The 5,103-nt window shown below is 38.4% G+C and overlaps 1 pseudogene; it reads left to right on the top strand.

The window, feature by feature from the left end:
• The first annotated feature begins 315 nt into the window (after positions 1-315).
• Positions 316-869, top strand: LOC140524172 (adenine phosphoribosyltransferase pseudogene; annotated as a pseudogene).
• The last annotated feature ends 4,234 nt before the right edge of the window (positions 870-5,103 follow it).

Raw genomic sequence — 5,103 nt, 5'->3', positions numbered from 1 at the left:
GGTGTAACAGCCAAAAAACAGAAAAAACTAAAGAAAATAACTTCTTAAAATTTGGAATTGGGAAATGATAAAACATGTACAAAACTTCACTGAAGAAAATAACTCTTTAAAAATTAAAATTGATCAAGTAGAAACTAATGACTGTAAGACATAAAGTCAAAAGACTGAAACATAGAAAACATGAAATACCTTGTAGGAAAAACAACTAACCTAGACAATAAACTGAAGAGAGATAATTTAAAAGTTATTGGACTACATGAAAGTTATGTTTGGAAAAATATTTCAAGAAATTATAATGCCCATCTGCACCACCTCAGGGAGCCCCGGTATGGCTGAGTCCAAGCTGCAGCTCGTGGCCTGTGGGGTCTGGAGCTTCCCTGACTTCCCCAAGCCCAGCATCCTATTCCGACATCAGTTCTTTGCTGAAGGACCCAGATGACTTCAGGGCTTCCATTTAGCTTTTGGCTGATCACCTGAAAGAAAATCACAAAACAAAGATCGATTATATTGTTGGCTTGGATGCTTGGGGTTTCCTGTTTGGTCCCTCCCTGGCCCAGAAACTCAGAATAGGCTTTGTGCTCATTCGAAAGCGAGGGAAGTTTCCTGGGCCCACCATATCCACCAGTTACTCCTTGGAATATGGCGAGGCAGAGGTGGAGATCCAGAAAGATGCCATAGAACCTGGCCAGAAAGTGGTGATCGTGGATGACCTGATGGCCACTGGAGGTACCATGGGTGCAGCCTGCAAGCTGATGCAGAGTCTGAAAGCCAATGTGCTGGAGGCCCTGACCCTAGTAGAGGTGACATCCCTGAAGGGGAGAGAGAAGCTGACCCCAGTGCCCTTCTTCTCCTTGCCGCAGCACAGCTGAGGTTGGGCTGCTGTCTGCACCTTCCCAGCCAGCTGGAGACAGCACACAGCTTCTCAGTCACACATCTGGACTTGTCCCCTGGCTACTAGTGCCTCCAAATGGACCTCTACGCAAATGGAAACATAAGCCAGGTTTCTGCCTGTCCAAGCACTTCCTCTTCAGACCAGCAGAGGGCTCCAAAGGGCCTGCTGTTCTCCCACCTGTCCTCCATATGGCCTCACCCTCCTCACCTGAGGAAAACAGTGGGCACCATCTTGGCCCCTGTGTCCCACCACCAGCCATGGGCTATTTGTCTCTCGACTACCCCCAAGTCCCCACTTGGAGGGTAGAGACTAGCTCCCAGAGAAGGACTCTGCCTTCTGGAGGGCACACCTGGTCAGTGCCTCTACTCCAGGACCATCTGCTTCCATGGATGAGGGCACTCTTTATCCTCAAGTTGGTATAAACTGAAAATTTGGTTTTGTGGTTTAGAATTTGGAATACAATCAAGTGGGTTAGTTTCCCTAGCCAACCAATTGAAATATACTTGACCGAGGTAGCCAACCTCTGACCTATACTAGCCATGTGACCTTAACCTCTCTGTCTCAGGTTGAGTGACCTCTCTAGAAGAGTTCTTGACCCAAATGGAATTTAGTGGGAGGGGCCATGGGGCATCATCTCTGACTGTAATACAGTAAAAGCCACAGCTGCTCTGACAAAAAAAAAAAAAAGAAATTATAATGCCCAAAGTCCTATAAAAATATGCATACCCTTTGACCCACCAATAGCTCATCTAAGGCTGTATCCTAAAGAAATCATAAAAATGGGGAAAGAACCCACATGTACAAAAATATTTATAGCAGCTCTTTTTTGAGGTGGCCCAGAACTGGAAATTGAGGGGGATGTCCATCAAATGGGGAATGGCTGAATAAGTTGTGATATATGAATGTAATGGAATGCTATTGTACTATCAGAAATGAACAGGTGAACTTCAGAAAAACCTGGAAAGAATCATATGAACTGATGATTAGTGAAGAGAGCAGGACCAGGAGAATGTTGTACACAGTAACAGCCACAGTGAGTGATGACCAATTTTGATAGACTTAGCCCTTCTCAGCAATGCAAGGACCTAAAATAATTGGAAAATGCCATTTATATCCAGAGAAAGAACTATGGAGTCACAATGCAGAACAAAGCAGACTATTTCCTTTTTAGTTTTGTGTTGTTTTCCTTCTCATGGTTTCTCCCATTCATTATACTTCTTCTATGCAACATGATTAGTGTGAAAATGTGTTTCATAGAAATTCATGTGTAGATCCTGTGTCAGATTACTTGTTGTTTTGGGGAAAAGGGGGGGTAAGGGGGAGAGAAAGTTTAAAACTTATGAAAGGGAATGTTGAAAACTAAAAATAAATAAATTAATAAATTTATAAAAACAAATAAAAAGAAATTATAAACAAAAACTGACGATATAACTAGAGGGGAAATTAGAAATTGAAAGAATCTACCAATCTGACAAACACCCCAAAATGAAAACTGATGGTAATATTATAGCCGGATTTGAACTACTTTCAGTGATTTTATAAAATTATGGAGAATAACATAAATACCAAAGGGTTAGAGAAAGAAAAACATCCTTGTTTTCTTTTCTAATAGTATTTTATTTTTCCCAATTGCTTGTCAAGACATTTTTATCATTTATTTTTGTAAGATTTGGAGATCCAGAATCTTATTCCTTACTCCCTCCCATCCCTTCATCTCTCCTAAAATGGTAAGTTATAGGTTATGAAAGTGTTGTCATGTGAAATACATTTCCATATTGGTCACAGTTGTGAAAAAAGAAGCAGATAAAAAGGGAAAAAAAACACTAAAAATAAAGTAAGTGAAAAAAAGTATGCTTTGATGTGCATTTAGAATCCATCAGTTCTTTACATGCATGAGGATAGCATTTTCCTTCATGAGTCTTTTGTGTTTGTCTTGAAACATTGTGTTGCTGAGAAGAACTGAGTCATTTACAGTTGATCATCACATAACATCGTTGATACTGTTTATAATGTTTTCCTAGTTCTGTTTGTTTCACTTTGCATCAGTTTGTACAAGTCTTTCCAGGTTGTTGGTTTTTCTTCCCTGAAATCTGCCTGTTGTTTATTTCTTATTGCACAAAAGTATTACATTATATTCATGTACCACAACTTGTTCAGTCATTCCCCAATTGATACTTATCTCCTCAGTTTTCATTATTTTGCCACTACAAAAATGGCTACTATAAATACTTTTTACATGTTGGTCTTTTCCCTTTTTTATAATCTCTTTGGGGATACAGTCCTAATAGTGGTTTTGCTGGATCAAAGGGTATGCACTATTTGCTTGCCCTTTGGGCATAGTTCCGAATTGTTCTCCAGAACTGGATCAGTTCACAACTCCACTAACAATGCAATAGTGTTCCAGTTTTCCCACATATCTTTCAACATTATCATTTTCCTTTTTTTTGTCACCTTAGCCAATCTGATAGGTGGTACCTGAGTTACTCTTTTTATTTGCAATATCAAACTGAAAGTGATATAAAATATTTCTTCATATGCCTATGCATAACTTTGATTTCTTCATCTGAAAACTGCCTGCTCGTATCCTTTGACTATGTATCCACTGGGGAATGGTCTGCATTCTAATAAATTTGACTCAGTTTTCTGTGTATTTGAGAAATGAGACTTTTATCAGAGATACTTGCTGTAAAAATTGTTTCCCAGTTTTCTGCTTTCTTTCTAATCTTGGTTGTATATATGCTTAGTACTGATTTTACTTCAATGTCTATGATTTTTTTTAGCTAGATGTGGTTTCCTTCCTTATCTCTTTTAATTAGGTCTATTTATGCTTTTGCTTTGTGTGAGATTAGGATTGCTACCCTTCTTTTTGTTTTTATACTTCAGCTGAAACATAATAGATTCTGCTCCAGTCCCTTACCTTTACTCTGTGTGGATATCTCTGTTGTCTTGTAAACACCATACTGTAGGATTATGTTTTTTGATCCACACTTTTACCTATTTCTGTTTTATGGGAGAGTTTATCTCATTCACATTCACAGTTATGAGTGCTAGCCATGTATTTCCCTCCATTCTTTTTTCCCCCGTTTGTCCTCTCTCTCCTTTCACCCTTTCCCTCCTTGACAGTGTTTTGCTTCTGTCTACTACTTCCCTAGGCTGCCCTCTCTTCTGTCAGCCCCTAGCACCCCTTCCCTTTACTTAATCTTCTCCTCTTCTACTTTCCTGTGAGGTAAAATAGATTTCTAGCTTTAAATGATTGTGTATATTGTTCCATTTTTGAGCCAATTTGTGCCCATTGCCCACCTCCACCATAATTTTTTTTTGTTTGCCTCTTAGTGTGAAATAATTTAGCCTATTCTGCCTCTCCGTTCCTTTCATTGACCTTCATTACCTTTCTTCTGGTTTGAAGAATTTACTTTTTGGAGATATTATGTGACTTGAGAAGTTCTTTCCTTTAGAATCATCCACTAAGATCATACCATCTTCCCCAAAGAAAACTATTAATTTTGCATATAAATCATTTTGACCAGTATTTCAGATGATCTTTAATTTTATCAATTTAAGTACTGCTCTGACTGATGAAAATTGCATTTCTATACCTTAGTCAATCATCTTTATGAATAACTGTGGTATGATATCCATCATCTGGTAGCCAGCCTTCTGGTATTGACCATATCTGTACTTAGTGAGGTTTACTCTCTGCTAACAGACTCACACTGCCATCACCTGTAGATTAAACCAGATTTTTTTTAGCCTTTTTAGCATTTACAACCTTTCACAATCTTTGCCTTTCTGGCATCATTTCATGATATTCCATTGTGTGCATACCATTTCTCAGAATAATTGGATTATTTATTATTCTTTGATTTTGTTATTTTCTTTCCTGCCTCTGTGCTTTGTTCATACTATCTCTCAGGCTTGAAATAGCTTTCATTCCATCTCTATCTTCTGACATTTGTCACCTCCTTCACAGCCAGTTTCAGGAGCCTCCTCTGTAAAACCTTCTCTGATTTCATCAACTTTTATGATCACACAGTTTAAGTACATAGAATATCCAGGTCAGCCTCTTTTTTTTTCAAACCAGATTACTGAAAAGATCATTTGGCCAAGTTCACACAGCTAGTTACTTGTGCCAGGAACTGAGCTCAAGACTCTGATTCCAGGGTTTTGGTTTTTTTTTTAATTATTTTTTCTTTTTAATTTTCAACATTCAC

Source organism: Notamacropus eugenii, chromosome 2 (assembly GCF_028372415.1).
Source record: "Notamacropus eugenii isolate mMacEug1 chromosome 2, mMacEug1.pri_v2, whole genome shotgun sequence".
NCBI lineage: Eukaryota > Metazoa > Chordata > Mammalia > Diprotodontia > Macropodidae > Notamacropus > Notamacropus eugenii.
The sequence above is the reverse complement of the archived record's forward strand: the minus strand, read 5'-3'. Positions and strand labels throughout refer to the sequence as shown.